The sequence below is a fragment of the Hippocampus comes genome, unplaced genomic scaffold (assembly GCF_001891065.2).
Source record: "Hippocampus comes isolate QL1 unplaced genomic scaffold, H_comes_QL1_v1.1 scaffold87, whole genome shotgun sequence".
NCBI classification, from domain to species: Eukaryota; Metazoa; Chordata; class Actinopteri; order Syngnathiformes; family Syngnathidae; genus Hippocampus; species Hippocampus comes.
The window spans coordinates 569-13,535 of NW_017805739.1; the positions used below are offsets into that span (position 1 = coordinate 569).

General features: G+C 45.2%; 1 long non-coding RNA gene across 2 annotated transcripts; it reads right to left on the reverse strand.

The window, feature by feature from the left end:
- Nucleotides 1-2,410: 2,410 nt before the first annotated feature.
- LOC109523844 (uncharacterized) lies at nucleotides 2,411-6,139 on the reverse strand. Of its 2 annotated transcripts, XR_002169857.1 has the most exons (4): nucleotides 6,043-6,139; nucleotides 5,187-5,829; nucleotides 3,232-3,331; nucleotides 2,411-2,989 (listed from the first exon to the last, which is right to left on the reverse strand). It is a non-coding gene; the product is annotated as an uncharacterized LOC109523844 (long non-coding RNA). The 2 variants fall into 2 exon arrangements; XR_002169856.1 differs by having other exon boundaries at nucleotides 2,411-3,331.
- Nucleotides 6,140-12,967: the final 6,828 nt, after the last annotated feature.

A 12,967-nucleotide genomic window follows, 5' to 3' on the forward strand; every position in this document is an offset into this window, starting at 1 on the left:
TTACTTGCTCTGCACTGTTGGCATATTTGACATGCACTCTGGAGGGTTTGCAGGAAAAAGTAAAGTGTTTGGTATTGTATTTTCACACGTCACTTCGCGGGGTTTGAACCGGTGTTGCCTGGACCAAACACCAGCATGTGGACCTCTACACCGCCAGTGACTCTGACTTGATCTGCACTATAGGCGTATTTGACATGCACTATGGTGGGTTTGCAGGAAAAAGTAACTTCAGGTTTGGTGTTGTATTTTCACACATAACTGAGCAGGGTTTGAACCGGGGTTGCCTGGACCGAAAGCCGGCGTGTGCACCTCTACACCGCCAGTGACTGTGACTTGATCTGCACTTTAGGCATATTTGACATGCACTCTGGAGGGTTTGCAGGAAAAAGTAACTTCAGGTTTGGTGTTGTATTTTCACATATCCCTGAGCGGGGTTTGAACCCGGGTCGCCTGGACCGAAAGCCAGTGCGTGTACCTCTACACTACGATGCATGGTCAATTTTTGGTGGGGCTCCAAACGCCTTACTATACATGGCCGTTATTTTTTCGGCTAAAAACGCCCGATTATACATGGCTGTTTTTTTCGGGCTAAAAACGCCTTACTATACATGGTTGTTTTTTTCAGGTAAAAACGCCTTCCTCTCCATGGTCGTTTTTTTCAGCTAAAAACGCCTTTCTATACATGGTCAGTTTTTTTCGGCTAAAACGGCTATACATGGTCGTTTTTTTCGGCTCAAAATGCCTTTCTATACATGGTCGTTTATTTCGGCTAAAAACGCCTTCCTATGTATGGTCGTTTTTTTCGGCTAAAAACGCCTTTCTATACATGGTCATTTTTTTCGGGTAAAAACACCTTCCTTCCTATACATGGTCGTTTTTTTCGGGTTAAAACGCCTGACAAAACATGGTCGTTTTTTTTCGCCTAAAAACGCCTGACTATACATGGTTGGTTTTTGGGGCTAAAAACGCCTTACTATATATGGTCGTTTTTTTCGGCTAAAAACGCCTTACTATACATGGTCGTTTTTTTCGGCGAAAAACGCCTCAGTATACATGGTCGTTTTTTTGGCTAAAAACGCCTTACTATACATGGTCGGTTTTTTTCGGCTCAAAACGCCTTACTATACACGGTCGTTTTTTTTTCGGTTAAAAACGCCTTACTAGACATGGTCGGTTTTTTTCGGCTAAAAACGCCTTACTATATATGGTCGTTTTTTTCGGCTAAGAACGCCTTACGATACATGGTCGTTTTTTTCCGGTTAAAACGCCTCACTATACATGGTCATTTTTTTTCGCCTAAAAATGCGTTACTATTCATGGTCATTATTTTCTGCTAAGAAACGCCTTACCATACAGGGTCGTTTTTTTCGGCTAAAAACGCCTTACTATACATGGTCATTATTTTCGTCTAAAAACGCCTGACTATACAAGGTCGTTTTTTGGGGCTAAAAACGCCTTCCTATACATGGTCGTTTTTTGGGGCAAAGAAAAATATACATGGTCGTTTTTTGGGCTAAAATCAACAACTAATAATGCATTCAAACTAATCACCAACATTATCTCAGGAGCACAATATTAAAACAACTTTAACCAGCAAAACAAAAATAATTAAAATAATTTGTGCCTATTTTTTTAAATCAAAGATGATGTCTGGATTATGGCTACCAGTAGCAGTCACAAAGCGGGATGATTATTGGCAATATTCGGCATGTTTTCGCTGAAAAAAACTCAAGCGGCTTATCAGCGTGATTGGGGTGTAATGTCTTTAAGTGACGCCTTAATTTATTTGGCTTCATGCTGTCTGCTGCCAACATTTAAACATAATTAGACACGGGTCTTTCGTCTCCTACCGTAGTCACAGTGAAGCTCAGCGCTACATACGCTTCGTCTTAACTTTCGGGATACTTGGCGTTTGTCTCTGACCTCAGTCTCTCTCCGCCTGTCCACTTCCTGTCTACTCATCCTCTGTGCCGTGTGCAAAGCGCTCATGCTCAGTGCAAATAAAACACCGAGCGAATGCTCCCTGCCCACACTCTGCCAATGAGAGCGTCACTGTCCCCTAATGTAGTTGAAGTGCAATTGCACTTTATTCTTGGACAGTAAAAAAAATAAAAAGCTGAGGTCAAACGCGCACCCCTTGACAGAGCCTCGCGCCCCCCGCTATTTGAGAAACACTACTTTAAAGGAAAATCCACTGGTTGACAAACAAGTCTCTTAACCACGTCTCTGGACAACCATGAGATTTATTTCAGCTACAATTGATGGAGAAACACCATTTACAGATGTGATGGAGCGACTCCCCAAGCAGCAGGGTGTGCCTCCTCTTCTGACATTTTTTTTCCTCCTTTGGAGGGTTTAAAGTCTGACGCATGACCTTGCACAGTCACGAACTTGCATACTAACACTTGCAGACACCAGGATGTGCGACACAAGTAAACAGTTAATTATAAGATAACATTGTTCAATGTCACATTTCCACGACACAAGTCCGCTGTGTTCCCTCCCACAACGGCGCAAATGGCCCGTCTGCCTAAAATACCAAAAGAAAGAAAACACCACCCATATGCACACAGTTGCTCTGTGCTTTTGCGCTAGACTTGCACGAGTCCCAAAATTAGGGCCCTGAAATGTAAAAGTGGACGAGGAATATTGAAAAATAAAACTGGTCCGACAAGTTCGGTTTGATTCAAACACGCGGCCACGAAATTCATGCCGTGAAGCAGTCCAACAATCTGAAACTTCAATTACTCGAACTTGAGCCTCCTCTCGAGGCTTGCATCCCTCCCACAGCCGCTGTGACTCGTCTGGAACAAGCGCAGCAAAAGCAAAGAAACAGATTCCGCCGCCATGAGGGTGATGCTGATAAAAGCTTAAAACCAGCAACCAAACTTTCCACAAGCAGAAATGTTGCCGGCGTTGTTTGGAGGATTCCGGTAAGCAGCCCAAAGCATCCAGTCCCAGCAGGCCTATCGGCGTCTGGGATCTAAGTCTGAAATTATCACATGCGCTCATCACTGTTGTTTGTTGATATTGATCGTTTTTTGGTGTGCTCACGCCGCACGTCACACTGAGCACCGTTGCTCATATTTTGTCCCCCACAGGAGTCCGGTGACTCAATTAATGAAGGCAAATTACCCAATGAGATTTGAATCGGGGGGCGCGAAGGTCAAGCTGGTGTTTATCGTGATTATGTGACAGATGCCAGGCGGTGACGGGACGGGAGTCACTGACCTGACACCGTCGTCGTCGATAAGCCCCATCGGGGAGGCTGGCCGGGAATGATTCCTTCGCAACAACGTCTTGCATGTGCTTTGTGGGGAGTCGAGGGAACCTTGTGGTGTCAATGGCACGCAAAGGGTGAGTGTAGAAATGGGTGCCGTTTGTGTAATATTGGATTTGGGGGCAAATATTTGTTCTATAATGCAACAGGAACTTTTAGCTCCCTTTCATTATCGCATGAGTCATGCTGCCAGTCAAGAGGAAACAAACAGAGGGCAGTGTGATGTCAATCCGGAGGGGGGGCGAATGATTTGTCTCGATTTCCATGAAAACGATTATAAGTGTCAATCAAAAGCTAAGGCGCTGAAATTTGGGCTCATTGGATTTGAGGCTGGTTAATATCGCGGTTGATGATTGCATAGCGGGTTGTATTCCAACTCGGATCGTGCAACGGAAAGTGCGCAAAATGTGTTTCGGGGCTGCGAGTTGATGTGGAGGGCATCTTGATTTGTGGTGAAGGGAATTAATAAAAAAAAATCAACATTAACCCTTTTGGGGACAGTGGTTACTACAGTGGACATCTTATCATGTTACAGGTTATCATTATTTGTGTAGGAAGTGCGGGCGGGGGGGGCGCCCACTTTCATTTCAGGTGAAATGCAATCTTGCTCAAGCAGGAAAGAAGCAGGAAGCGCCATTAATGATTAAAAACAGTTTGGGACAGCAGGGAAAGGGTGACCAAGCGAGCGCTGCTTTCTTGTGAGTGTGTAACTGAAACGAGAAAATCCTGCCAAATGGTCAAGACGACTGAACACCCCCCCCCCCCCACAACCCCCACCCCTCTCATTCGTGGTGGAACGGACGCATTTGAAGAAGATCTCAAGTAAAAGTTGGACCGTAACCTTGTTTGGTGAAAAAAGAAGATTAACGTCTGTGCGTTTGCTTTGAATCGGATGATCCCGTTTAATCCCGTGTTGATGAAACATTTGCAATCTGCTTCGCCGCGTTGTGCTGTGTCCCCAAACCGCCCAATCACACGCCCCGCCCACTCAAGTCAGTCAGAAATACATTTCTGGATATTGTGAGGGGTCTGTTCCTATCTCAGCACTTTGCCCTGAATATTTTATAAGCGATCAGGTGCATAGCAGATGCTCCGCTTCGCCCTTGATTGGGATGCAAGAGGTGGGTCGAGTCGCTCGGATTTAAGGCCCCGGACGACTTGATGGGTCACAGTTCAGGGACGGAGCTTTAAATGAGGCGGAAGGGAGGCCTGGCGAGGCTGGGCTGCCTCTTCAGCCATATTACCTGCATGTTGCTCTCGAACGCGCCACTTTGCCTCTTTTAGCAGCCACTGGCACGACAAAGCCAAGAATTCAAACACAATAGGATCTAAATTACGGGTGTCAAACTCAAGGCCTGTGGGCCAAATCCGGCCCGCCGGGTCATTTTATGTGGCCTGCGAAAGCAAACCATGTGTGTCAACTTGCTAAAATTTGTACCGAAATGTACTGGAGCCTATCTCAGCTGTCTTTGGGCAGTAGGCGGGGGACACCCTGAACCGGTTGCCAGCCAATCGCAGGGCACACAGAGACGAACAACCATCCGCTAACCACTGGATCACCGGGCCACCCCCCGCCTCCCACTCCCGATTTAAATAATAATATATATATATTTTTTTAATGAGGTTTTCATTTCCCATCAGATTTTTTTTTTTTTTTTTTTAACGCTGAACCTTTCCGCTGAATAGCATTAGCATGCGTTTACGGACGCTTGTTACACTCAACCACACATATGGTAAAACTAAGATATGCAACGAAATCTGATGCGCAGTTTCTTCCTGCATGCATCGTGACTCGCAACCCATGTCCGACATAAAATTTTAGTGCGAAAGGAAGCCAGGAAAAACACTGAAAAATGGATCATAATGAATAACAAACACCTCCGACCTGTCGAGGAAAAAATGAAACCCGAGCGTTACAGCCCTCGCGGTTGATATTAACGTCGGTGCTGCTAAGCTATCTGGCGGATGCCCGCATAATTACAGGCTTCCCATCATAAATGTCTTCCAAATCCACACGAGGATCCTTCCTCGTGGTTCACCGGCCAGGCGTTAGCTCCATGACACCCCGACTTCCCGAGCCGCAGCACTTCCACCACTGAGGGCCAATGGAAAAAAAATAATAATCAAGTGAACACAGCAAGCGATTCCAGTCCCTCGTGGTCCCGGCAGGGGGAAAAGTGATCAGATAAACATGCAGCAAAGCCTCCAACCGGGTCTTACGTCGCCTTCTTGCAAGGCTGCCGGTGGGCCGGCAACGAGGTGGCGCTCGCGTCCCCCGTCCATCTCCCCCGTCTTGTTGATTCGAAACAGGCCTCGTTAGCCGTCCGTTCATTTCCGCGCGCGTGGAGCAGGTGACGCGCGTCATCTCCAAGCGGGCTGCACGCACGTCCATCATCGCGGCGCTATCCTGAGGCGGGCTCCAACTCGATTTCGTTTTGCAATCATTAGCGTGTCACTTCCCGTTTCCATCACCGGCGGCGCGTGGGCGCCTGCGTATGTCATCAAGCTAGAGGTCTCGACAATCGCGGCAGGCACGATGTGGATTATGTCTAAAAAATAAAAAAAATAAATCATATTTTTTTTATACATTAATAAAAACAGATTACTCTATTCATATGATGCCATTTGGATTTTTCCAGTTGTATCATACTTGATACACAACAACGATAGCCTCTTATGCAAGAGTATGATTGACAGGTCATTAATCAAAATACTTTTACGATGAATAACGTAACATGAACCTCAAAGCAAGTGAAACTCACCGTAGGTGGAAGAAGTCTCCACACCCCTGTTTAATCTTTCACGAGGGGAAGTACAAGATGATCGACAAAGATTATGGACCACAGTCAAACTCATCTTGACCTGGCGAGAGAGAGAGAGAGAGAGAGAGAGAGAGAGAGAGAGAGAGAGACAACACCAGACAACGGCTTATAAGAAAATGAATATTAAAATATGGTTTACTTTTAAGCACATACAGTGTTACTCTGTACATCAACCCTGGCAGACTACAAAAATTGTAGAAGCGTGCTTATCACTGTCCAAATTTTAACCCCCACAAAAATAAATAAATGACGTCAATTGGGCAGCGTGTGCGTGCGATGGAATAATCAAACCCCAAAAAGATTTGCTGGCGACAGCCCAACATCATATTTGTCGAGTATTAATATCAAACACGATTGAAAATTCAGTCATGAGGGAGGGCGGCCATTTTTATGAACAGCACTTGTCATCCACATTTGTTGAAAATCGTCGAGGAATCCCAAGGAAACTATTTTAATGAAATTCATATATTCATTCGTTTACTTGGGAAGTCTTCCCCAGTCGCTCCATCTGTTTCACCAAAATAATTACGAGCAGAGAGAAAACACACACACACACACACACACACATGCACGCACATTCAATATCTTCCTCTAGTGAGCTCATTTGCATGTTATAATCCTGCCATCTGTGAAACCAAAAACCGAATTATTCGCACCGTGACCAGCAAAATGAACGGCGAATCGTAACAAAAATAGAGTCCGTGTTCGGCCAGGAGAAGGAGGGACGTGAATGGGAATGAAATTACAGTACTGTTTCCTCTCAGAGGAAAAATTTGAGTCGTTAGCAAGTCTGGGAGCCTGAGATGAAGGTGGCCCTCTAGATTAGCGTGAAAATGAAGTGCAGGCACCAACGCACAAACACGCTTCCTCAAACTACCGAGCAGAAGTCAATAAAAGTATTTGTCATACGCATTTTGAGAACTGAATAAAACAGCAGGAGGGTTAATTATAATTATGAAATACTTCCTCATTGTTACTCTGCGGTGTACCGTAGCTAAAAGATGCTAACTTTTATTCGACTCCCCAAGAGTGAGACACACAAACACTTGAGAATGGCTGCCATTACAACCACAGATATGATTCATTTATTCTCCGGACAGATGTGGGATTTCTTTCAACAATCCGAAATAATGACAACAACATACCGAATGACATTTGTCTTGAAATTAGCAAGCTAGCATGTTTAACGTAGCTTTGAGTCCACAAAAATGTGTTCTCTTTGCCCTGAAGATAGGATGGCATTTTTAATCACGACAGATGTCGACCGAGACGTACGTTTGCCGGTGTTTGGACAGGCCTCGGGTCAGCTTTTGCTTTTTCAGGTGGAGCTACAGCTAGTCACACGGAGACGCTCGGTCTCCTGGACTCGCCGCTTCCTGTCCTGCATGGTCCTCCAAATCCCGCCGGAGTTTTTAATCACTAGTAAGATCCAATCGTGTGTCGATTGACTTCACACTTCTCGCTAAATGACTTTGTTGTTCTCCTTTTGGAGAACTCTAACTTCCGTTAGCCAAGATGGTTCCTTTCCCCTCGATGGCCTCACGTGTTCACGGTTTTACTGCTCCAAAGAGATGAAAGTGGACGAGCACGAGAATGTCATTGGAACATACGAGCAGTTTCCTGAGAACTACATCAACTTTTTCCACTGGAAAAAAAAAAAACATTGAGAGCACAGACTGAATTCCCGCCCTCCCACAAAAAAATGAAACGGACTGACAATATTCCCAAAGTCATCACAAGAATCACCACCGGGCCATACTCAATTTTAATAACTATTATTTGCCAATATTAACCCTTCGATGCACCCTGTGACCTCATAACATGATAATCCGTCCACTGTCGTAACCGCTGTCCCTGAAAGGGTTGAAAGTCGGAAATGTATGCCAACAAGCTGGATAAGCGTTAACCAATGACTACATTGAAACGGAAACTCGCCGCTACAAAAAATCGCCGTCTGCATAGTTATTTGTCTTTCTTCAGCGGGTGCGTGCGTGCGCGAGCGTGTGTGTGTGTGCGAGCTGGGATGATCCTCCCCCGGCCTGGTGATGACACAACCCCCGTGGGTGGTCTTAACGGTCAACAACTGCTCTGTCAACTCCGCTGCACCCAAGCACCGAAGAGGTGATGAGACTCAACAGGCAGCGTTAGTTCACGCCGGGTGAAGATAAAGATGAGCTTCATCTTTTGCTCTGTGCTCCGACCGGGAATATTTTCTCTTTCTCTCCATGACACCCTCTTGTTGTTTACCCTCAGCCTGCTTCCAAGCACATCCTGCTCCGTGCCGACCCCCTTTCCCCGTGACGAGCAAACGGAGCTAGACACATTAAATCATCTGTGAAATTCTGGCCGGTATTTGTCATGTGATTAACTGCACACGTGTCACGTCTACGGCAGAAAAGTGGCAGTCACACAGGCCGAGGTTGCAAGATGGAGGTGACTGCTCTCTCTCTCTCGTTCTCTCTCTCTCACACAAAATACCGGCGAATCGTGTTGGGGATTTATATCTCCACCATGGAACAAAAACTGAGCAGAGTTTCAAAACTTGTGTGGACAATTAAGTAGCCGGGGGGGGGGGGACATGCTTGGCAGCCATCTCATCATCAACACCATGTTGTCGGGCGGAAGGATGGAATCAAAAGCGTTCCTCAGTCCATCGCAGAGCAATTCGGCACAAAAGTGAACCGCTACAAATGCGATTGATGAGAAACGCATGGAGCCGTGTTGCTCGCAGTCTTCCCCATCCGCTAATTAACTAGTCATGTTGTCTAGATGTCACGTCACTTATTGTATCCCAACACCAGTCCCTGAGGACTTTTTTTTTTTTTTTTAAACAGGGAGCGGAGGAATACCTGATATCTGTTGTGCTTTAAGTGGAAGCCTCTCGGATTCCATTCAACCGTGGGTGAGGTTCAGCATTTTGTTCCCCTGCTTTCCCACAGAGGCTCAATACATTGGAGTATATTCTGTCAGGCATGAAACACTGTACGGGAATCGGACACCCCGGTCTCCTCAATCCAACCCCAAAGAGTTGAGAACGTGGAAGAAGCTCGTCTTTCAAATCCCACGTCTCACGCAGGGGGGCTTTGTATCATGTCAAGTAGTCCATATCTTGTAAGGCATAATTCTATTCGAAGAGATCCGAAATATGTTGTCAATAGTCGATCTGTATTGGTGATTTTACGATTGTTCAAAGCCAAAACCACTTTTTTTTCTTGGTGGGTAGAATAAAGAATTTTAGATGGTAGACCGCAGGATTTAGCGCGTTTAACGGGAGTTGAAAGTGGCCTAAGATTTGAATTTCTAGGAAGTCACAGCATACTAAAGTGTGTGGATTGGAATACCTAATGACAACTTTCAACAACTTGTTCCTTTAGTAAATAAAATATAGAAGTTTGATTAAATACGATAAAAACAAAGAGCGAAAAATTCGACCGTAATCGAATCACAACATTAAGGAGTAGTCTCCATAAATCACATGAAGTATAGCACAGCCAGTCCTTGGCTGACAATCGTCTTGTTCCTTTTACAAATTTTACAAATGCACCTCGTCAACCTACCCAGAACATTTGCTGGCTCTGAAAAAGCACAAAATGCATCATTTCGGCATACCTGAAATACCAAGTCACATTTGTTTATAGAGCGCTTCGTCTCAAACAGGGCTTCACATGTCCACGGTTGACAAGTGTTCACGACACGCTCTGACCTTAACCCCCAGGAGGGCAAGGCAAAACAAAAAAAACAAGAAAAAACATCAGGGCAAAAATGAGAAACCTTGAGAAGGGGCAGCAGATGGGACAATCCCCCTTCCAGGGTGACCAGGCTGCAATGGATGCCGAGTGGGCAACAATGTTGGTTACAATGATCCATTGAACAAGATGACAATGCTGTAGGGGACAGGTGTTAAACTCAAGGCCCGGGGGCCAGATCTGACCCGTCACATGATTTTACGTGGCCCGCGAAAGCCAATCAAAGATGTCCACATTCATGATGCTTGCTAAAATCTCAAACAAAATTTCAAACTCTCATTTGGAATAAATAAGAGTGATACTCGAAGCATTTTCTTGTTACCAATCCCCCCTCATTACCGTAACTTAAACAATAAGTGAATAAACTGTTATTCTTGACTTCTTTACATGGTTTCGGTCATAACGGCCCTCCAAGGGAAACTGTAACTAAAATCCCCGCCTCCTATCACTTCAGTGAACTCTAGTAGGATTGTTGTATGAGACCGTCTCATTAGCTTTCACTCAGGTTACTGTCAATCAGTTACAGCGTGCACACAAGGAAGCAGGAAGTGCCTTTGTGCGCTTGAAAAGACATTAATTTCAAACCCGGTTCGAAAATGAAATATCCTTTTTTGGAATGAGGGTCCAAAAGTGTCATTGGAAAGCAATGAGATCTCTGTAGAAGGAATACAAGTATCACTAAGTGGAAAGCCAGTCCAGACAAGTCAGAAAAACAAAGCATCATCTGTTTGGGTGTTTTGAAGAAATGAGACATAACTGCAAGGGGGGGAGGTATGAATCCCTGTGGGGCTCCAAATGCTCAACCAGCTCTCCTCTGCTGAGGCTCAAACTAATATTTCATTGATTTATTTATTTTTTTGTCCTCGGCGCCGTGACAAGGTAGAGAACAGGTTTAGAAGAGATTGGAGCTCAGACATCAGAGGTCCGACTCAATTGTGGCAGGGGTGGAAAAGGTTTGAGGTTTTCATGCTGGTGGGGGGGCGGAGGCGGGATGCAATCTGGCAGCGTTTTGCTAACGGGGATCGTCTGGTTCGGAAGCAGCTGCCTTGACCCACTTCTCCTTTGCTTGCGACTCGGGATATTGATGCGCCGAGATGTGCCAAGCAGACGGGAAACAGCTCTTTTTTTTTTCTTTTGCGGAGGACGTCTTACATTTTTGGCTTCAACTCGCAGACAGGCGGTCGAATCAAATGACATCCGCCACTTCACATTTGGAATTTTGTAATTTGCCTTTCAAATGTCATTTAACAGTGCGCCTGCTGTATGTATGTACGTATTGTATCGCGCTGGTGATTTAAAGCAGACTCGAATTGTGTGACGACGATTTGGACCATTTTACCCCTCTAGTAAAGCGAAATGAAGAAACCCAAATCTTGATTTCAAAAAATAACAAGAACATGCAAGAAGTGAAACGCCCTCACCGTTTCGTATAACTAGATGAGAATGATCCTTCGTCTAATTAGCATCACGATAAATGTTGCAGATTTTTTTTTGTTTTGAAGAGATACAATCTCGTACTAGATCTCACTGATTATGCACGTTAGCTATCTGAAATTGTCTCCTGTGAACAGAAGTCTGTTTTGACATAGTTATCTAAGGGTACTTTTTATGTGGAGCTAGTCTTTTTTTTTTTTTTTTGTGCGCGGCAGTTTGTTTTGATAGGGGTTGCCATGACCTCAAGTGATTTTTGGGATGGCCTGAAAGGAAAGATGTTTGTTTTTTCCCTCCCAGTTGACGTCAAACAAAGAAATTGATTACCGAAATACCAGTCGTTTGCCTTAAAACATGCATCCATCTATTTTCTGATCCGCTTTATCCTCACAAGGGTCGCAGGGGGTGCCGGAGCCTATCCCAGTCATCTTCAGGCTTTTAGGCGGGGGACACCCTGAACCGTTTACCAGCCAATCGCAGGGCACACAGAGACGAACAACCATCCGCGCTCACACTCACACCTCGGGACAATTTGGAGTGTTCAATCAGCCTGCCATGCATGTTTTTGGAATGTGGGAGGAAACCGGAGTACCCGGAGAAAACCCACGCAGGCCCAGGGAGAACATGCAAACTCCACACAGGGAGGCCGGAGCTGGAATTGAACCCGGTCCCTCTGCACTGTGAGGTCGACGCGCTCACCACTGGACCACCAAAGCAACAATCAACAGGCGCTCACAAAATAACAGCGCATTTATGAGGAGACTGTATGTCGCAGCGCATGGTATTTTTGTGCTCGGCTAATTTGTGCTCATCTTCTTGAGCAATTCTAACCACTCAAAGACGTGGCACGTTTCGACTCGACCGACTGACGTAATTTAAGAGTGGAAACAGCCATGATGTCAACGGCTGTAAGCGGAATGATGTCAGTGAACACAATCAGCAAAATCGTCAACAAACCGCCGTGCTGTGAAAAAGTTTGTGCCACCTTCCGTATTTCAATTGGAAACTCAAGTGTGTCTAATCTTACCCAGTACCGTATCTCATATTTCTTCTGCAAAACAGTACTTTGTGTTTTCTACCCCCCCCAAAAAAAAAAAAATCCTATGGTTTCCCCTTTATGAATTACCTCAACATTGAGCCATTGATACGAAAATAAAAGAGCTCAAGTTGCCTTTGTGTTCATTCACGAGCGATAAAGTGATGCAAACAAACACAGAGAGTGAAAAGGTTAACCCCATTGTTTGGAATCAACATCCTGAATGGAATAATCCCTGAAAAGAAGTGTGTATCGTATGTGTGTGCGGTGGACGGTGGTAGTACTGTAGCACACATCCAGCCTTTGCCCTACACAGGCAAAAATAAATAAATAAATAAATCGGGCACAGGCGCTCCAGATGGTTTCACGGCGGTATAATGCGGTGAAATAAACGGCAAAACATTTTAGCGTTGTCGTCATGATTTACACCATTTTATCTATCATGAAGAATGAACTTTCTATGGAGCAGAGCGTTCGTTCGCGTTTTAAAGGTCACAAACAAACACCTTTTGTCCTCCTCAGAGTCGACAGCGTTCCCCGGGCTTTCCACGCTGGAGGTTTGTTTAGAACGAGATGCAGTGAGGTCTGAGGACGTGGGTGTTGATGGATGCGGGTAGAATGAGTAGAAGTCGAGAAAGAGAAGGGCGGGGGG